This window comes from Triturus cristatus, chromosome 1_2 (assembly GCF_964204655.1).
Source record: "Triturus cristatus chromosome 1_2, aTriCri1.1, whole genome shotgun sequence".
In the NCBI taxonomy this organism is placed as follows: domain Eukaryota; kingdom Metazoa; phylum Chordata; class Amphibia; order Caudata; family Salamandridae; genus Triturus; species Triturus cristatus.
The window spans coordinates 1,146,527,905-1,146,550,210 of record NC_140580.1 but is presented as its reverse complement, the minus strand read 5'-3'; the positions used below and the strand labels follow the sequence as shown (position 1 = coordinate 1,146,550,210).

At 48.6% G+C, this 22,306-nt stretch overlaps 1 protein-coding gene across 1 annotated transcript in view; it reads left to right on the top strand.

The window, feature by feature from the left end:
- CFAP77 (cilia and flagella associated protein 77) overlaps positions 1 to 22,306 on the top strand; it is a 1,103,317-nt gene that overhangs the window by 362,635 nt on the left and 718,376 nt on the right. The window lies entirely within an intron of this gene.

Here is a 22,306-nt window from a genome sequence, read left to right as displayed (position 1 = left end):
GCCCCCCACACTCCACGAGTCCTGCGGGGAGTCCTTCTGCATTTTCCTGCTTGCCGCGTCTGTCCGGTTGCTTGCCCGTTGGCTAGCGGCCTTTGTGACGACACACCTTGAAATCTTCACTGCTGGTTTGGCTCCTCCAGACTGGCTCCCGCTTCTTTGCAAAAGAGAAGCACCCCAGACCGTCCTGGTCTGCACCAGAAGCAAGTCCTCCGTTCTTCGTGGGTTCCGCTTGCCAAGGCTTGGTGAGTCCTAGTTCGACTTCGACGTCGCCGACAGCAAGAGCCTTCGTGGGACAGCTCGCCTCCTGGTCCTGGTCGTCCTCGACGTCTCCTGGTACCCGTGGCTGCAGCGACAAGCTTCACCCTTCACCTGCAATCTTCATAACATCGCCTGGTTCCTTCCTGGTTCCACGTGGTCACTGGCTAGTGACCTTGACTCTGTCCCTTCTGCTTGCAGGTACCCTTCCTTCTTGATCCCGGCCTTGGGATCCACCGGACACTCTGCACTGACTGCCTGGCAGCAACTTTCCTTCAGGCATCCATAGAAGTCCACGACGAAACCCGACGCAAGTTCACACCTATGCACCCGCAGCCCGTGGGCTAGGTAACTTGGGTACTTCGGTGCTCACAAGGGTAGTGACTATCCTAGGGTCTAGTTTCCGAGTCTCGACTCTCTAGCTGCTTCAGAAGTGTCCTTAAACTGCTTATTTCAGAACTGTACTATTTCTATCGACTATACGCATTACGCGTGAATGTTTCCACTCTGCACCTGAATCCCGTGGGCCTCCCACTTCCTAACTGTTGGTAGTGTAGTGTAGCCCCAGCGATTCCCTAGGCCTAGGCCTATCCTATTTCCGTGACAGTGGTCCTTATACCACTTCTTTAGTATATGGTTTGCGTGGCCCCTAGGGCCTAACTGTATTACTTACCTGTGTGACTTAATGTATGCTTGAATAAGACTGTGTTGTACTTACCTCTAATCTCATAAAGAGTGCTGAGGGTTTGACTAGAATAAATACACTTTATTTTATAGATATATCTGTTGTGGTGTCCTTTCATTTGGTATTCAAGGGATTATATATGGTATCACAGCTGGCTTCACATGCCATTCAGAGTTTAGCCTAAGACTGCTCTTGTCCATGCTACCACTAGGATAGCTGGTCTATAAGGTTGACCTTACAACCAATCACCATAAGGGTTGCTTGGACTGATATAAGGTGTACACTAGAACTAGTGACATCATACATCATGCACCCCTTACTTAGATATAGGTTCACTATATCTCTCCTAATCACTGCACATATAAACCTATCAGGCACCCCTATGGCAGGCCTTATTAATCCAGAAGGCAGGGTGCTGGGTTTTATGTGAGAGGGTGCCCATGCATGAGCAGAGCCCCTCTGCAGCTTTCGGAACCTTTATTCCGGGGTTGTTTGTGATGCAGCCAACCATAAACTCTTAAGGGCATTCTAACCGCGCGGCACATGCTAACTTTCAAACGGCTGCTGTGTTTGGTGTCAAGCATCTTGGAATCATACCTCCACACCAGTAACTGGTTTTGGAGGTATGATTTCACCCTACTAGAGGGAGAAATAAGACTACACCGGTACACCCGGTACAAGCTTTACAAACCCTGGTATCACAAAATGGAAGCTGCCAGCCACAGGCATGAGTCTGCCCTCCTGCTGCTGGATGAAACTCCGGCAGGGGACGGCTGGATAATAGGTTTCCTGTCACAGGGAGGTGTGACCACCTCCCAGACAGGCTTTAGTGTATTGGGGTTGGGTAGGTGCACTCTGAGAGTGCTTTGATGTCTGCACTGGGTGCACATTTGGTTTCCCTGTGCATAGTCCAGCTCAAACCAGTTGCAGGGGCTATCAGCCCCTGCTCTGGTGCGAAACTGGACAAAGGACATGGGTGTAGCCACCCCTCTGTCCTGGCCCTCCCATAGGTGAGTCCCCAGAGTTTGTCCCACCCCTTCCTTGGGTATAAAGTAGGAACCCCTGGCTACAGGACTTTAGATTTACCTGGACGAAACTCTGCTACAGAAACCAAGTACTTTTTTTTTTTTTTTTGAGTTTTATAAAGCGCTGGCTAGACCCTGAGGTATCAGAGCGCTTTAAAGAGGAAGAAGTATTGTTTCAGAACATGGTTACAAAGTTACATCAGTTACGGTAGCATAGTTACAGGAATTACATGAGTACAAAAGCATAGCATAAACATGAGCGAAAAAAAATAGGCAAGGGGAGAGAAGATTAGGGAGAGAGGGAAAGAATAGGGGAGGTAGACAGATAATAATGGAGGGAAGAGGAGGGTGTAGGAGGCACAACGGGGAGACGAGGAAAAACATTGTCCGACGTCCGGCTAGGTAGGTGACGGCCGAGGGGTGAACCAGAGCCAAACACCTCTATAGCTGCATGGGGCAGCTCCACCGGTCATCGGTCAAAGGTTGCTCGTGCACCGCAGTACATACAGAAGTACTTCAACTATCTACACTTCGTTGGATGACCTAAGAATCTCCCTTGGAGTAAAGGAATTACTCCCCTGCAAGGGAGGCACCAGAGACGCATCTTACCAGTTTGCATCTACGCAGCTCCTGAAGGACTCTGAAACTTTTGCAACACAGGAGGTAGGTTCCTAAGCTTCCCCGAGGCCGACCAGTGCTCTCAGCAAACCTGAGACCCGCAGCCCTCGTGGGGACCGTGCAACCCGAACCCCTAGACACCATGCACATTTGCCCCAGCATATGCTATTTGGCGATCCCTGAGGCTGTGCTTTGGGCTATTTGTAGTCCCGACCCGAGCAGTTATTCCACTGAAGATCCCTGGTCCGTCGACCTGTGGGTCCCTGAGAAGGGTACTTTAACTTTCAGTGGGCTTTACTGGTTGCTCCAGACATGCCCTGACTCTCCATCGCTTGGGGAGTCCCCAGGACCTTGCTGATACACACCAAAGCATCTTTTCTCTGAACGCGTGGGGTGCAGTTGCCAAGGCTTGTTGGTCTCCAATCCGGACACCGACCCCCCAGCACTCAACATCGTTCGTGGGACAGCTCGCCTGCGGACTCTGGTTGTCGTCAACGTCTCCTGGTCCCCGTGGCTGCAGAGTCAAGCTTCACCTCAACTCACCTGAATCACTCGACATCTGTGGGAATTTGTCTACCGAGCCCCTGGTCACGCTGAAGTGACCCAAACTCTGTCATCTCGGCTTTCAGGTTCTTCTCAGCTTCGATCCAGGCTTGGATCACACCGAACACTTTTCCTCTTCACGGCAGCAGCACTTTGCAGCATCACGCCATTGAATATGGCGAAGATTACGGACACAATTTTACACCTATGCCCCTGGTTTCCCTGGATTAGGTAACACGAGTACTCCGGTGCTCACATGGGTGCTAGCCTTAGAATCTGCTAAGTTTGAAAGGGATTGCTCAAAATCCTCTCCTAAGTGTCCTTAATCTGTAAAATTCCAACCGCGACTTTCCCATAGGATTGTACGGAGCTCGCGGCTGTGTTCTCACACTGCACGCGTCCCCCGTGGGTCCCCTGTGTCACTACCTTGGGTGGTTCCTTGGGGTCCCAGCGATTCTACATGCTCTAGGCACTGTGTCTAGTCAAGTCGAGGTTGTTATACCACTTTCTTAGTATATGGTTCGGTCTCCCCCTGGGGCCCACTGTGTATTGTGCTATTTACTGTTGTTCTAGTGCTTTAATATTGTGTATCTTGTGCTCCAATCTCATAAAGAGGTTAGTAGAGAGTGTTTAGTAATAAATACATATATTTTATATATATCTTGTGTGGTTCTCCTTTCATTTGGTCATTCAGGAGGTTATGATCTGGTAAACCAAGCTGCTTTACATTCCTTCGAGACTTAACCTGAAGGCTGCTCTCCATAGCTACCACTAGGATAGCTTTCAATAAAGGTTGTCTTAAACCTAATCATCAATAAGGGTTATTTGGACTGGTGCAAGGTGCCCACTAAAACTAGTGGACAGCATATACCAGGCCAACTTCTCACACTGGTCAAATCAGGTTTGAAGAACCCTTTAATTTTTAAGATTTGAGGTTTCACTTTCCCAACTCCCACCAACGAAATGCAGAAATTTGGTGCCAATTTTTTCATTTTTAAAGAGGAGTTGCTCAAAATCATCAATGAAAACTGAATATGTTAGAAACACCTTCTGAGGGTCGCTTGAGATCAGTACCTAAATAATGTTGGTTGTTGGTGCACACCCCTGCCAGCTCCCACTGGGTGTCTCAGAATCAGTGTTGGCACCTAGGGCGACCACTGGTTGTCAGTGGAGATGGCAGGGTAGGGCATTCTACGGGCAGCATTTCAATGTCCCCAACAGTCATGAAGAGAGCCTGTAGTTTCGGTAAGAAAAAGTATTAAAGACATTCCTTTTAAACTACACCTGGCAAGAATGGGTTATTTACAGTTTGGGGCCTCTGAAAATCAATGGGGATCGCACGGCACTCGTTTGATTATTGCTGACTGTCTCTCGTCCCTAAAGGGTCTTTCAGAAACATCGGTTCCATAAATGCATCTTTACATTTTGCTTTCCACTTTGGCTCATTATATAACTGATACTGTCTCTCAGGGACCGCCTATTTAATGAAACCTTTCTTGACCTCCCACTCCAGCAAGTAGCAAAAACCTTATTTCCAAAATGTCTCTCTGAGACACTGGAGCTGGGGTCCTTTACTGCCCTATGGAATTCGAACAGGAGCTTTGTTCACTCATCCGTATGCACTATGTGCTCGCTGGGCGCCAATGAATCCAAACACCATGTATCATTCTTCTGCCCAGCATACACAAAGCCTAGAGGGACATGGATACGCCCACTCTGATTGTACTATGGCACCAGAGATACCAGGAGGCAATGGCAATCTTGATGGGCAGCACATCTATTTACATTGTATTTGCTCTAAGCAAATTGTTCGGTATGGCTGGATTAATAAGGAAAGATAAAGGTCTCAAACTCTAGCTCAGGCCAAAATGGGCTGCTTACACAGTTTGCCTCTGTCTGACTCTGTTTTTAGGTGGGGTTACTGGCCCTGCTCCACCTTCTGTTTCCTTTTAAAGGGAGCCCTCTTGTGATGTTATTGTTTTTAAAGAGAGTTCTGCTATGCTAGCTCTTAAACTGATCACAATTAGTCTTAACAATTTGTAACATTGCATTTAAATCGTTGTTTATTTGTGGGTCAGTTTTATGAAATTAATTTTCTGAAATAAACTTTATTTATTTCTGAAATACTTTTTTGTAGTATCAGTTAAAGTAACTTTATTTACTTACTTTAACTGATAACACAATTGAATTCAATTCAGAATAAAGATAATAAAACAAACCTTTAATTGAAATGAAAAGATTCAGATTTACAAGATAACCTTAAAGGTATATGCTCAAAGTACATTGAATACACTTTTAGGATTGAGAGGGGCTTCATTCAGGGATTCACGTGACAAAAGAAAAATGTTTCCAAAATGTGTCGCAAACCCTCCTTTTTAGTCGTTGCTATAATATATGTGCAGTGGTGGCGTCCTTGATGCCCCTCGCTAGGAAACAGCGGTGTTGCATATATCTCGTTTACCTGTCACACTCGTGGAGGGCGTTTTACATTTTCTTAGAAATCTTCAGAGGCCCCATTATGCTCAGGGGCTGGGGAGAGGTGGCAAAGCCAAAAGGCAGGAGCGAGTGGCTTTGCCAATCACTTTTAAATTTCAGCCAAAGGCAATGAAGCCAGTTTGTGACGTCAAATATTATAACGACTGGTGTCAATTTCCATTACTTAATTAAAAGCAGTCCTAGGTTAACACCGACCAGACACCAGTATGCTCTGGTCATCGCTCGACTCCACGTGTGTAACACCTGGGGGCATATGTATCAAGCGATTTTGTATTCGCAAACGCTGCGAATCGCAAAAAAACAGCGTTTGCGAATACAAAATCGCAAAAGGAGATGTATGAGGCATTTCAGCCTCGCAATCTTAAGGAATTGCTAAATTTGCGATTTCTTAAGTTTGCGTAAGCATTTAAGAAATCGCAAATTGCGATTTCTTAAATGCAATGTAACACGCACCCAAGTTGTGCGATTTCTCCTTAAGAAATCGCAAATTACCACCAACTTCAAGTTGGTGGTAAATTGCGATTTCTTTGAAATATGCACTTTTTTGCATATTTGAAAGTGCCATGTGGTGCACATACATGCGCGCCATATGTGCACAGATGCTGATTTCAGGGGTGCATCAGGGTGTCGACATGACACCCTTGCACCTTTGAAAATGTTCTCAATTTGCGATTAGCAAATAGCGATTTGCAAATTGAGAAGGACTTCCCATTCATTGCTATGGGCCTCCTGGCAATGAGTGACAATGAGACACAGTTCAAGGATCTTCATCTTCAAAATAATTCGGTTCCGAGTGTGTTTCCAAGTTCCTAGCTCAGTTACATCGCAGCTGTGTGATCTTGGGGAGAAGCATTTCACCTCACTTTACGCCAGAGTCTCCACAGCCACTGATGATGCTGCTTGGAGCATGCATCCTCATCCGTCCTCATGATAGCACCAAAGATGCTCTCCTACCGAGGGTGCCCAATCACATTTCAAGGTCACCATGGAAACTGATTTCCAAGCTCCCCGGGCACCTAACTTCATCTCAAGGTGTTGGGGCCCCAAACAACCCTCGACTCTTGCGTTTCGCAGACATTTAACAGCATTTTCCCCATGCTCCTATCGAAGGCGACTGAATGGAAGTCTATTCATTCACGTTTCCTTATTTTCGTAAAGTAACTTTACGCCTCCTTGTTTTTGAAGCATTTGGATATGTTCCTTTGAAAATGCAGTTCTATAAAAAAAATATGATTTGTAAATAAAGATTATTGAAGGATAGAAGAATAGAAGAAATAGCCAGGTTGATTAAAAAAAATAAAACTGAACCCTCAATTGTGCGCCCTCAAACCTACTGTGCCACGAGCGAGTGACTCCGGAAGCAGTTCAGCCTCTAATACATGAATACCTGGGTCACGAGCTACTGACCCCGGAAGCAGTTCAGCCTGTAATATATGAATACCTGGGTCACGACACAGTGACTCCGGAAGCAGCTCAGCCTCAAATATATGAATACCTGGGTCAGAGCTAGTGACTCCGGAAGCAGCTCAGCCTCTCATACATGGGTCCTGAGTGACGTGTGAGCTTGAGCAGAGGAATTACTTGGTGTGTTGAAGACTCCTAGCTGCTCCGGGCATTCAGCTATTGTCCTGTGCAAATAATTCGAGCCTGAGGGAGACAAAAGAAAATGACCTGGCCGCATCGCCTTCGCCCCCCATGAGGGGAGTGCTGTATCAGTGCTCAGAACAAGCCTTGGCTACTCAAGTAGTTTGTGCCAGAGCGATGGGTGGAAGAACACAATGAAGATGAGAACTTGCATGCCGACCTCCACCTCTCCTCACTAGCTCCCACCAGAGACCCTCCCTCTCAGGCCAATGCTAATGTCGCCAAGCAGCTGCCCCCAAGGGCTCTGTCACACCTGAAAAGGGCCTGCTGTCTGTGCCACGGCGTCCAGTGTCGTGGCTGCACATTAAGGCTGCAGTGGCCTGCCATATTGTGCTCCTGTGGCACTGGGGCAACTAGCTTGGTTTTTTTTTTACCACAGGCCCGATGGCCGATTGGCCACCTTGCCTATCTGTCCCTGATTTCAGAAAATGGGCAGCAACCACTGCCATCACTTTAATGAACACCCGAGGAGCACTAGAAAGGCCAAAGCGAAGCACAGAAAACTGAAAATGTTCTTGGTCTTTGGGCCTGCTGGAAAGGTATATGAAACTGTGCATGTTTTAGGTCCGAGGACATCTCTCACTTGCTTGGGTCCAGGGCAGACACGGTCTTGACCAGCTGAGCATTTTGAATTTGTCCTGAAAACACCCAGAATTCTTTGGCACAAGTGCTGCTTGTGCTCAGGTTCAGAGAAGACCTGGCATGGTAGATCGAGGTGGACTGCTCCTATTGAAGAAGGACCCCCGCTGATTGGCATATAGTTGGGTCTAATCTGAGGTGGCATGGTGGGCAAAAGAGCGATGGGTTGGAATGCTACTCGGAGAGATTGTCAGTGGCTAGACTGCGCACCTGGACTGATTGTGACACATCAGTTCTGCAACTGGAAATCTAGAGGGACCTTGGACTTCTCTTCAGAGAGAGAGGCAGGATGGGTTTGTGTCCCATTTTGCTTTCTTGTGTTTATGTTTGGACTTTGGCTTACCAGAGGACTTCAACTGCGAAGCTGACCTTTTACGGGATGGACCTCAGCCCGTAGTGTGAGCGAGACTTACACAAGGCCCGCAACTTCATGTGTTCTGCGATATACAATTTTTCTCCTCTGTCTAGGATCGCCTTTGGCTGCATGAGGGTACTTTTGTCGCACAACTTTGAGTTGTTCCCCGTGTCCAAATATCACAGATGCACCGCATGTGGATCTGTAACTGACATCTGTTTTTGACAATCGCAGCATGGTTTGACGGCGACGTCGTTCCCTAGCACACTAGATTTTTCCTGATTTAGGAGTTGATGGAAGGCCCATTAAGGTGGGAGCAGAGCCCCGGATCCACTTCAGGAGGTGCAGAAAGACAGGAATACTGTAGCAGCCGCCAACGTCAAGGGCCTTCAGAACTGTAGCAGCCGCCAACGTCAAGGGCCCTCAATACTGTAGCAGCCGCCAATGTCAAGGACCATCAATACTGTAGCAGCCGCCAATGGCCCTCAATACTGGTGCAGCCGCCAACGTCAAGGGCCCTCGATACTGTAGCAGCCGCCAACATCAAGGGCCCTCAAAACTGTAGCAGCCGCCAGCATCAAGGGCCCTCAATACTGGAGCAGCCACCAACGTCAAGGACCCTCGATACTGTAGCAGCCGCCAATGTCAAGGACCATCGATACTGTAGCAGCCGCCAATGGCCCTCAATACTGGTGCAGCCGCCAACGTCAAGGGCCCTCGATACTGTAGCAGCCGTCAACATCAAGGGCCCTCAAAACTGTAGCAGCCGCCAACGTCAAAGGCCCTCAATACTGTAGCAGCCGCCAACGTCAAGGGCCCCCAATACTGTAGCAGCCGCAAACGTCAAGGGCCCCCAATACTGTAGCAGCCACCAACGTCAAGGACACTCGATACTGTAGCAGCCGCCAACGTCAAGGGCCCTCGATACTGTAGCAGCCGCCAACATCAAGGGTCCTCAAAACTGTAGCAGCCGCCAACGTCAAAGGCCCTCAATACTGTAGCAGCCGCCAATGTCAAGGGCCCCCAATACTGTAGCAGCCGCCAACGTCAAGAACCCTCAATACTGTAGCAGCCGCCAGCATCAAGGGCCCTCAATACTGTAGCAGCCACCAACGTCAAGTACCCTCGATACTGTAGCAGCCGCCAATGTCAAGGACCATCGATACTGTAGCAGCCGCCAATGGCCCTCAATACTGGTGCAGCCGCCAACGTCAAGGGCCCTCGATACTGTAGCAGCCGCCAACGTCAAAGGCCCTCAATACTGTAGCAGCCGCCAATGTCAAGGGCCCCCAATACTGTAGCAGCCGCCAACATCAAGGGCTCTCAATACTGTAGCAGCCGCCAGCATCAAGGGCCCTCAATACTGTAGTAGACACCAACGTCAAGGAACCTCGATACTGTAGCAGCCTCCAATGTCAAGAGCCCTCAATACTGTAGCAGCCACCAACATCAAGGGCCCTCAATACTGTAGCAGCCGCCAACGTCAAGGGCCCTCAATACTGTAGCAGCCACCAGCATCAAGGGCCCTCAATACTTTCGCAGCCGCCAGCGTCAAGGGCCCTCAATACTGTAGCAGCCGCCAACATCTAGGGCCCTCAATACTGTAGCAGCCGCCAGCATCAAGGGCCCTCAATACTGTAGCAGCCGCCAATGTCAAGGGCCCTCAATACTGTAGCAGCCGCCAACATCAAGGGCCCTCAATACTGTAGCAGCCGCCAGCATCGAGGGCCCTCTAGCAGCCGCCAACATCAAGGGGCCTCAATACTGTAGCAGCCGCCAACGTCAAGTGCTCTCAATACTGTAGCAGCCGCCAGCGTCAAGGGCTCCCAATACTGTAGCAACCGCCAACACCAATGGCCCTCAATACTGTAGCATCCACCAACGTCAAGGGCCCTCAATACTGGAGCAGCCACCAACGTCAAGGTCCCTCGATACTGTAGCAGCTGCCAACGTCAAGGGCCCTCAATACTGTAGAAGCCGCCAACGTCAAGGGCCATCTAGCAGCCACCAACGTCAAGGGCCCTCGATACTGTAGCAGCCGCCAACGTCAAGGGCCCTCAATACTGGTGCAGCCACCAACGTCAAGGGCTCTCAATACTGTAGCAGTTGCCAACACCAAGGGCCCTCAATACTGTAGCAGCCGCCAGCATCAAGGGCCCTCAATACTGTAGCTCGATTGGGAAACAAGGAAACCCTACCCACAAGGAGCCTGGGTATTGTGTGCTGTAAGGAAACAATAGCTCATGCGGATTAATACTTATCAATATAGTATGTAATCTAAAATAATAATCAAAAAAGAAGCGGGGATTGTGAAAGATGTCAGAAGAAAAGGCAAAGCCATACACGTTGGTTCTTTTTTGTGAAGAATAATCTTCGTTTATATTACTAGAATATTTATACAAAAGGTGCACATAGATTTACGATACAATTTTGACATTAAACAAACAAATTACAAATTAGTGTCCCAATGAAGAAAAACCTTAAACAGACAATTAACATAACATACGACATACAAACAAGGTTTCCATTTCACTTTACAAAGGCAATCACAAATAATTAATAATTCAAATTAACAACACTTAATTAATATAGGTGTTGATTAGTGATTTGCCTATCGCGTCAACGGCGTTTCGACCCTGTTCCAACTTAAAGGGTCTCGTCAGGACTGTCTAATATAGGGACACCTGAAAGGAGAATAACGAATGTGTGTCAAAAAAGAGCCAAAAAGTATCAAGAAAGGAAAGAAAATAGGTGATGCACCTCTCTACCTTAACGTCCAGGACTGGTGTAGCGTGTAAATGTACAGTGACACCGTGTTCAAAATGAAAGGATAAAATATACTCACAGGTACCCAGCCGGGTGCTGTGTGAGGACAAAAGAAAACCATTATTATCCATACCATGATCCGATAATTAATTTATCAGGTAAGTACCCGAATTTCTACTCACCCCTGTGAGAGGGGACTCACACGGAGGCAGTGGCCCACTGTAAATCGATGCGATCGTAATTGTACGTGATGTAAGGGTCCTTCAATATACCACACCAACTGAAGTTCCAAACTTTTGTATAGCTGTCACCTCGTATTAGCGAGTCCGATCAACTATAAAAAATACAAGAGCGGAGGACGGTAGTATTAAAAGATCTGTAAGGGAAATAAGCCTCTTTGGTCTATAAATGGCCTAAAACGGGAACCATTGAAGTGGAGAAACAGCTCCTACCTCTCTCCCTTCTTCCGGGTTTCCGAATATCCCTCGAAGTGCTGCAGCAGGCAAACAAGGTCCTGTCTGTTAGGTACGATCACAGCGGTTGGTCCGGGAATAGAATACTTAAGCCTGATTCGCTAAGGAAGAGCCAATCAGGAGTGTCGAACGGTAGTGTGGCTATGACGCGAGCGTGGCGTTGCCTAGTGACCAGGACCTGCAGACACTCAGTGTAGTTTGATTAAAAAGCTTGTAATTGAAATTAATCTAGGCGTTTGTAAGGAGTGAGAGCTGAACTCCGTTCTCAACTGCTACGTTAAAAATAGTTTAAGAACCCATAAAAAACGGGATTGGCGGATTGAGTATCCTCATTGCCAAGGTGATGGACAACTTATAGGTGTACACAGTCATTAAACTTGTCGGAAGCGGTCCTGCATTCTACGGCAGTAATCAATCAGTAGGAACTTGATAAGGGTTGTGATATAAGAAAGCAATTATCGTAGCAGTTATTATTAGGTTGCACGAGGATACAGTGGTTGCTAATATCAGGCTTAAATGTACGGACATTGGTTCTAGCATGTAGCAGTGGCAATGACTCTAGTTAATTGAACACTATACAGTGAATGTTTCAATTCAAAGAGCAAACAATGGTCAAAATATTAACTGGTTTGAAACAATTAATAATAATGCACATACATGGCAAACACTACAGCAAGGCTTAAAATCGTTGTCTTATCCAAGACAATATGCTTCAATAAATAATTAACTGTTCAGTCAAAGGCATTGTAATACTGTACATTCGCTCTTATTTAGTACATGTGACGGTGGATCCCTAACCATATACTTTACACATCACCCATTGTCACACAAGTACAAGTCAGGCTAATTATGGAAAAGCATGACAAAGACTCTTTGGATTTTCAGTTGGAACAGTATTAAGAAAAATGTGTTAAGAAACATGTTAGGTACGCAAGCAACACTGATTAGGAAAGGGTAGTAATAAACCCTCGCCATTCCTCAGCTGTATTCAGTCCCTGTAATATGGAGTTAGTACGTTCAATCCAACGACACTCTAGTCTTTGTAATATCTGCGATAGATCTCCACCTCTTTTCGGAGCAATCACTTTATCTATTACCTGCCAGCGAATGTCATTTGCAGTGTGCCCTTTCTCTTCGAAGTGATTGACCAATGGGGCATTGGGAACAGAATTCCTGATCCTGCTGCGATGTTGTCCTATGCGTGCTTTAACAATTTGTTGGGTTTGTCCAATATATGGTAGTCCACAGGGACACAGTATACAATATACTACATTTTTAGTATTGCAGTTGGCAAAGAAATTTAGTAATTGATCGACTTTTCCATGAGTGAATTTTTTGGTGTTTACTGTAAATTCACAGGCGACACAGTTGCCACATTTGTAGTGACCTTTAACATCTGGTAAGCCCCAGGTTGATTCCAATGATCTTAGATTTTGGCATGGACTCTCCATTGATGATCTTACAAGGTGATCTTTAATATTTTTGCCTCTTTTAAAGGCAAACATTGGTACGTCAATGCTAGAGTCTATATTTTGAATAATGTGCCAAATTTTCGTGACCAATTTTCGAACTGAACGTTAAGGTAGAGAGGCGCATCACCTATTTTCTTTCCTTTCTTGATACTTTTTGGCTCTTTTTTGACACACATTCGTTATTCTCCTTTCAGGTGTCCCTATATTAGACAGTCCTGACGAGACCCTTTAAGTTGGAACAGGGTCGAAACGCCGTTGACGCGATAGGCAAATCACTAATCAACACCTATATTAATTAAGTGTTGTTAATTTGAATTATTAATTATTTGTGATTGCCTTTGTAAAGTGAAATGGAAACCTTGTTTGTATGTCGTATGTTATGTTAATTGTCTGTTTAAGGTTTTTCTTCATTGGGACACTAATTTGTAATTTGTTTGTTTAATGTCAAAATTGTATCGTAAATCTATGTGCACCTTTTGTATAAATATTCTAGTAATATAAACGAAGATTATTCTTCACAAAAAAGAACCAACGTGTATGGCTTTGCCTTTTCTTCTGACATCTTTCACAATCCCCGCTTCTTTTTTGATTATTATTTTAGATTACATACTATATTGATAAGTATTAATCCGCATGAGCACTCAATACTGTAGCAGCCGCCAACGTCAAGGGCCCTCAATACTGGTGCAGCCACCAACGTCAAGGGCCCTCGATACTGTAGCAGCCGCCAACACCAAGGGCCCTCAATACTGTAGCAGCCACCAACATCAAGGGCCCTCAATACTGGTGCAGCCACCAACGTCAAGGGCCCTCAATACTGTAGCAGCTGCCAACGTCAAGGGCCATCGATACTGTAGTGGCCGCCAACGTGAAGGGCCCTCAATACTGGTGCAGCCGCCAGCATCAAGGGCCCTCAATACTGGTGCAGCCACCAACATCAAGGGCCCTCGATACTGTAGCAGCCGCCAACGTCATGGGCCCTCAATACTGGTGCAGCCACCAACGTCAAAGGCCCTCAAAACTGTAGCAGCCGCCAACGTCAAGGGCCCTCAATACTGTAGCAGCCACCAACATCAAGGGCCCTCGATACTGTAGCAGCCGCCAACACCAAGGGCCCTCAATACTGTAGCAGCCGCCAGCATCAAGGGCCCTCTAGCAGCTGCCAACGTCAAGGGCCCTCGATACTGTAGCAGCCGCCAGCATCAAGGGCCCTCAATATTGAAGCAGCTGCCAGCATCAAGGGCCCTCTAGCAGCTGCCAACGTCAAGGGCCCTCTATACTGTAGCAGCCGCCAGCATCAAGGGCCCTCAATATTGTAGCAGCCGCCAACGTCAAGGGCCCTCGATACTGTAGCAGCCAGCAGCGTCAAGGGCCCTCAATACTGTAGCAGCCATCAACGTCAAGGGCCCTTGATACTGTAGCAGCCACCAGCATGAAGGGCCCTCTAGCAGCCGCCAACGTCAAAGGCCCTCAATACTGTAGCAGCCGCCAACACCAAGGGCCCTCAGTACTGTAGCTGCCGCCAACGTCAAAGGCCCTCAATACTGTAGCAGCCACCAACACCAAGGGCCCTCAATACTGTAGCAGCCGCCAACGTCAAGGGCCCTCAATACTGTAGCAGCCACCAACGTCAAGGGCCCTCAATACTGTGCGCAACGTTAAGGTCTCTCAATACTGTAGCAGCCGCCAACGTCAAGGGCTCTCAATACTGTGCAGCCACCAACGTCAAGGGCCCTCAATACTGGTGCAGCCACCAACATCAAGGGCCCTCAATACTGGTGCAGTCACCAACGTCAAGGGCCCTCAATACTGTAGCAGCCACCAACGTCAAGGGCCCTCAATACTGGTGCAGCCACCAACGTCAAGGGCCCTCAATACTGTAGCAGCTTCCAACGTCAAGGGCCATCGATACTGTAGCGGCCGCCAACGTCAAGGGCCCTCAATACTGGCGCAGCCGCCAGCATCAAGGGCCCTCAATACTGGTGCAGCCACCAACGTCAAGGGCCCTCAATACTGTAGCAGCCGCCAACATCAAGGGCCCTCAATACTGTAGCAGCCGCCAGCATCGAGGGCCCTCTAGCAGCCGCCAACATCAAGGGGCCTCAATACTGTAGCAGCCGCCAACGTCAAGTGCTCTCAATACTGTAGCAGCCGCCAGCGTCAAGGGCTCCCAATACTGTAGCAACCGCCAACACCAAGGGCCCTCAATACTGTAGCATCCACCAACGTCAAGGGCCCTCAATACTGGAGCAGCCACCAACGTCAAGGTCCCTCGATACTGTAGCAGCTGCCAACGTCAAGGGCCCTCAATACTGTAGAAGCCGCCAACGTCAAGGGCCATCTAGCAGCCACCAACGTCAAGGGCCCTCGATACTGTAGCAGCCGCCAACGTCAAGGGCTCTCAATACTGTAGCAGCCGCCAGCGTCAAGGGCTCCCAATACTGTAGCAACCGCCAACACCGAGGGCCCTCAATACTGTAGCATCCACCAACGTCAAGGGCCCTCAATACTGGTGCAGCCACCAACGTCAAGGGCTCTCAATACTGTAGCAGTTGCCAACACCAAGGGCCCTCAATACTGTAGCAGCCGCCAGCATCAAGGGCCCTCAATACTGTAGCAGCCGCCAACGTCAAGGGCCCTCAATACTGGTGCAGCCACCAACATCAAGGGCCCTCAATACTGGTGCAGCCACCAACGTCAAGGGCCCTCAAAACTGTAGCAGCCGCCAACGTCAAGGGCCCTCAATACTGTAGCAGCCACCAGCATAAAGGGCCCTCAATACTGGTGCAGCTGCCAGCGTCAAGGGCCCTCAATACTGTAGCAGCCGCCAACATCTAGGGCCCTCAATACTGTAGCAGCCGCCAGCATCAAGGGCCCTCAATACTGTAGCAGCCGCCAACGTCAAGGGCCCTCAAAACTGTAGCAGCCGCCAACGTCAAGGGCCCTCAATACTGTAGCAGCCACCAACATCAAGGGCCCTCGATACTGTAGCAGCCGCCAACACCAAGGGCCCTCAATACTGTAGCAGCCGCCAGCATCAAGGGCCCTCTAGCAGCTGCCAACGTCAAGGGCCCTCGATACTGTAGCAGCCGCCAGCATCAAGGGCCCTCAATATTGAAGCAGCCGCCAGCATCAAGGGCCCTCTAGCAGCTGCCAACGTCAAGGGCCCTCGATACTGTAGCAGCCGCCAGCATCAAGGGCCCTCAATATTGAAGCAGCCGCCAGCATCAAGGGCCCTCGAGCAGCTGCCAACGTCAAGGGCCCTCGATACTGTAGCAGCCGCCAGCATCAAGGGCCCTCAATATTGTAGCAGCCGCCAACGTCAAGGGCCCTCGATACTGCAGCAGCCAGCAGCGTCAAGGGCCCTCAATACTGTAGCAGCCATCAACGTCAAGGGCCCTTGATACTGTAGCAGCCACCAGCATCAAGGGCCCTCTAGCAGCCGCCAACGTCAAAGGCCCTCAATACTGTAGCAGCCGCCAACACCAAGGGCCCTCAGTACTGTAGCTGCCGCCAACGTCAAAGGCCCTCAATACTGTAGCAGCCGCCAACACCAAGGGCCCTCAATACTGTAGCAGCCGCCAACGTCAAGGGCCCTCAATACTGTAGCAGCCACCAACGTCAAGGGCCCTCAATACTGTGCGCAACGTTAAGGTCTCTCAATACTGTAGCAGCCGCCAACGTCAAGGGCTCTCAATACTGTGCAGCCACCAACGTCAAGGGCCCTCAATACTGGTGCAGCCACCAACATCAAGGGCCCTCAATACTGGTGCAGTCACCAACGTCAAGGGCCCTCAATACTGTAGCAGCCACCAACATCAAGGGCCCTCGATACTGTAGCAGCCGCCAACACCAAGGACCCTCAATACTGTAGCAGCCGCCAACGTCAAGGGCCCTTGATACTGTAGCAGCCGCCAGCGTCAAGGGCCCTCAATACTGGTGCAGCCACCAATGTCAAGGGCCCTCGATACTGTAGCAGCCGCCAGCATCAAGGGCCCTCAATACTGTAGGAGTTGCCAACGTCAAGGGCCCTCGATACTGATGCAGCTGCCAACGTCAAGGGCCCTCGATACTGTAGCAGCGGCCAACACCAAGGGCCCTCGATACTGGTGCAGCCACCAACGTCAAGGGCCCTCAATACTGGTGCAGCCACCAACGTCAAGGGCCATCAATACTGGTGCAGCCGCCAACGTCAAGGGCCCTCAATACTGCTGCAGCCACCAATGTCAAGGGCCATCGATACTGGTGCAGCCGCCAACGTCAAGGGCCCTCGATACTGTAGCAGCTGCCAACGTCAAGGGCCATCGATACTGGTGCAGCCGCCAACGTCAAGGGCCCTCATTACTGCAGCAGCCGCCAGCGTCAAGGGCCCTCGATACTGTAGCTGCCGCCAACATCAAGGGCCCTCAATACTGGTGCAGCCGCCAATATCAAGGGCCCTCGATACTGTAGCAGCCGCCAATGTCAAGGGCCATCGATACTGGTGCCGCCGCCAACGTCAAGGGCCCTCAATACTGCAGAAGCCGCCAGCGTCAAGGGCCCTCAATACTGCAGCAGCCGCCAGCGTCAAGGGCTCTCTTTCTACGTATTAAGGCTGTTTTCTGGTAGCAGTGCATCAGATTGGAGACATAATGATAGATGCCAATATTACAGCAGTGACTCCTGCTACTATTATGATCTCAGACTGAAGAACATGGGAGGCGATTCTTTGGAGGGGCCTGGAACCGTGAAATACCAATCCTCGCCTTTAGCTGCTGATATGAGAGGCCGGTGTTTGCTGAGGTATCTATTGCGCTTGACAGGATTGTTATTTCTCAGCTGGACTAAATAGAACAACTGCAACAACTGTTTTCCTTCTGATGGGTAAAAAACAATGGGGCCTATGCATCAACAATGCCATTTGCGATTCCTTATTAGCGAAAAATAAGGAATCGCTAATAAGGAATAGCAAAAGGCTATGCATGTAGGAATCGCTATTCAAATAGCGATTCCTTAATATTCCTTATTACCGAATCGGTAATACCGAATCGGTAATAAGGAATACCTACCCATTCATTCCTATGGGCTTGGAGGCCCATAGGAATGAATGTAAAGCCAGTCTGTATTAGCGATTCGGTATTACCGAATCGCTAATAGCGGGAGCACTTTCAAGGATGCCAGGGTGTCAAAAGGACACCCTGTTGCACCCCTGAAAATGATATGTGCACATATGTTGCACACACACATGCTCTAAGGGCATGTGTGTGCGCAACATGAAACTTTGAAAAATGCACAAAAGTGCATTTTTCAAAGTTTTTGCAAATTACCATGCAGTTCATCTTCATGGTAATTTGCTCCCCCTATTAGCGAAATCGCTAATTTTTTAACTTTGATGCATTGCATTTAAGGAATCTCACTTTGGGATTCCTTAAATGCAATCGCTATTTAAGGAATCGGTATTTAAGGAATCCCTATTTAAAGAATCGCTATTTAAGGATTCCTTAAATAGCGATTTCTGCTTTTGGGTTGATGCATTGGGATTGGGTATTTTTTACTAAATACCGGGAGCTATTACCGAATCGGTATTTTACCGACTGGATTTTGGGTTGATGCATAAGGGTGAATGTGATTTTGGTTCTTCTTTCCGCAGCAAAACTTGCACGTCCGGTAATGATCAAACATTTTCCACAGGGTAAATGCCGCAAGGTTTGATGTGTGGAAATCTAACTCTAGGGGTTGAAATGTATCGCACCCAATAATTAGCAGGTGTAGTGAAATCCACCTCCTTTATAACTCTGGACGCTGTAAGACAGGGAGTTGCGCAGTGGTCGGAAGTTTTCTGGATACTTGAACGACGAGAGTGGGTGGAGAGTGTGAGAAGTTGGCCTGATGTAGGATGTCACTAGTTCTAGTGTACACCTTATATCAGTCCAAGCAACCCTTATGGTGATTGGTTGTAAAGTCAACCTTATAGACCAGCTATCCTAGTGGTAGCATGGACAAGAGCAGTCTTAGGCTAAACTCTGAATGGCATGTGAAGCCAGCTGTGATACCATATATAATCCCTTGAATACCAAATGAAAGGACACCACAACAGATATATCTATAAAATAAAGTGTATTTATTCTAGTCAAACCCTCAGCACTCTTTATGAGATTAGAGGTAAGTACAACACAGTCTTATTCAAGCATACATTAAGTCACACAGGTAAGTAATACAGTTAGGCCCTAGGGGCCACGCAAACCATATACTGAAGAAGTGGTATAAGGACCACTGTCACGGAAATAGGATAGGCCTAGGCCTAGGGAATCGCTGGGGCTACACTACACTACCAACAGTTAGGAAGTGGGAGGCCCACAGGATTCAGGTGCAGAGTGGAAACACTCACGCGTAATGCGTATAGTCGATAGAAATAGTACAGTTTTGAAATAAGCAGTTTAAGGACACTTCTGAAGCAGCTAGAGAGTCGAGACTCGGAAACTAGACCCTAGGATAGTCACTACCCTTGTGAGCACCGAAGTACCCAAGTTACCTAGCCCACGGGCTGCGGGTGCATAGTTGTGAACTTGCGTCGGGTTTCGTCGTGGACTTCTATGGATGCCTGAAGGAAAGTTGCTGACAGGCAGTCAGTGCAGAGTGTCCGGTGGATCCCAAGGCCGGGATCAAGAAGGAAGGGTGCCTGCAAGCAGAAGGGATAGAGTCAAGGTCACTAGCCAGTGACCACGTGGAACCAGGAAGGAACTAGGCGATGTTGTGAAGATTGCAGGTGAAGGGTGAAGCTTGTCGCTGCAGTCACGGGTACCAGGAGACGTCGAGGACGACCAGGACCAGGAGGCGAGCTGTCCCACAAAGGCTCTTGCTGTCGGCGGCGTCGAAGTTGAACTAGGACTCACCAAGCCTTGGCAAGCGGAACCCACGAAGAACGGAGGACTTGCTTCTGATGCAGACCAGGAAGGTCTGGGGTGCTTCTCTTTTGCAAAGAAGCGGGAGCCAGTCTGGAGGAGCCAAACCAGCGGTGAAGATTTCAAGGTGTGTCGTCAAAAAGGCCGCTAGCCAATGGGCAAGCAACCGGACAGACGCGGCAAGCAGGAAAATGCAGAAGGGCCCCACGCAGGACTCGTGGAGTGTGGGGGGCTGATCTTCGGTGCAGATGGAGCTTGGGGTTGGGGCTTCTCAATCCCCGGTGCACAACTTCGAGGGTACCTCAGAAGCTGAGCTGGAAGATACTCGCCACTTTTCCCAGGTAGCCGGTCCCATGTCTCTCGTCGCCTCCACGGATCTCAGCTCGGCTGTGGATGTGGATCAGGGTCGGAGAAGTCTGGAAGTCAAGGCTCTGGTCGGGCTCTGCAGTCGGTCCCTCGTAGAACTTCAGCAAAGCAAAGGGTAGTCTCTTGATGGTGCCTGTTTGCACAGGGTAGCCACTCCTTGGCCACAAGGGAGATTCTTCAGTCTTCTTCTTTCGTCGAATGTCGAAGGTCCAGAGTTTCTGTTCAAGTTGCAGGTTCAGGATAATATAATCTCCTGGGGCCCAGCTACCACTCTTATACTAATCTGGGGGGCTGGGTTGCCTGCTAGGTCACGCCTTATGGGTGGGACCTGGGAGGGGGGTGGTTACACCCCCTTCCCTTTGTCCAGTTTCGCGCCAGGACTGGGGCTGGAGTGCCCCAGCACCGGTTTGAACTGGACTATGCATGGAGCACCTTGTGTGCCCCAGGCAGTGTCTCATTTCATTCATCCCTCCCTGCCCCAATACACTAAGGCCTGTCTGGGGTGGTGCTCGCACCTCCCAAGGCAGGAAACCTATTGTCCAAGCCTCCCTTGCCGGGATCACTCCCAGCAGCAGGAGGTCAGACTTGTGTCGTGGCAGCAGCATCCATTTTGTGATGCTGGGGCTCTGGTTAACTTTAACCGGGTAAGTAGGTTACAACATGTCTTCTCCCTCTAGAAGGGAGGGATAATATCCTCATCCCCAGAAATGGGATGGGGGTATTATTCCAAAGTGTTAGACACCTTACACGACATGTTTTGATAAAGCCAAACCATAGTTACCATAACCATTTAAGATTATAAGGCACTTTAAGAGTATATGGTAGGCTATATCATAGAACAGCTATAAGGACATGGTTACGAAAGCTGCAGACAGGCTCAGCTCATGCTAGAGCACCATCTCACATGTTACCAAGCACTCTGCCTCCAGGATTGTTAAGGCCTGCCATAGGAGTGGCTGATAGGTACACATGTGTCTATATGTAAGATAGGTATAGGAATACTACACCTAAGCAAGGGGTGATTACACGACCTTGCCCCAGCTGAGTGATCAGCCAGTTGTGTCATACTGGAAGGCCAGGCCAGGGGTGGCATAATACATGCTGCAGCCCCTGGTAGACCTAGGGTACACCTATGCCCTGGGTACCTAAGGTACACTGTACAGGGGCCAATAAGGTGATCCTATCCAAATGGGTTATGCACCTAAAGTACATAGTATCAATTTAGAGGGAGAACAGCAGGGCTGTGGGTCTGATTGGCAGGCCCACAGCCACATCTAAGTCGAAAACCAGTAAAGCAAAAGCAAAAAGTGGGGGTGAACATAGAAAGCAGACCCTACTCTCTTACAGAGAGTAGCCGCGCCTCAGCATCAACCAGAAAGGGACCTTATATTTTATTTCAACTCACTTCTGTTATTGGGCATCTCCAGTATTGGGGTGTCTTTCATAGATTCACATGCTTGAATATTCCCCGTCGTCGAAGTGGGAGTCCCACGGTACATAACATAGCAATGTAGTAATAAACATAAGCCTTATAGGCATAAAAGAAAGTAAAACCATAGAGTTTTTATGGATAGACAAACTTGTCACATCTATAACATATCACTGTCATTATGTTTTAGTCCAAAATCCAGCCAATCAGGCGTCTGCACCCTCTAGAACCTTCTCCCCAGAGGCTCAGGCCCTCAGATTTTCTACCGCACGTCGTGTGAAGGGAATCTCCCTGAGCTTGCTCAGTTTTTCTTCTCATATCTCCTCAGAAGATTACCTGTATGATGTCTGCATCCAAGAAATCCCTCTTCAGACCTTGTGGAAGTTGTGGTAAACTGAGGCTTCATTCTAAAGACCCTCCCAAAAAATGTATGTATTGCTTATACCCTGAACATCAGGTTAAAGATTGTAAAATTTGTAGGACCTTCTCTCAGAAAACTTTAAAAGACAGAGAAGGGCGTCTCCTTCTGTGGCTACAGAAGTTGAAGACTTCAGAGAATCCTCTTTCAGATGTGGAGAGTGTGTCTTCAATCAAAACTGCTCCCTCCTTGAAGAGAACAAGTGACTCTCAGAAGGTTTCTCCAAGACCTAAGATGGTGA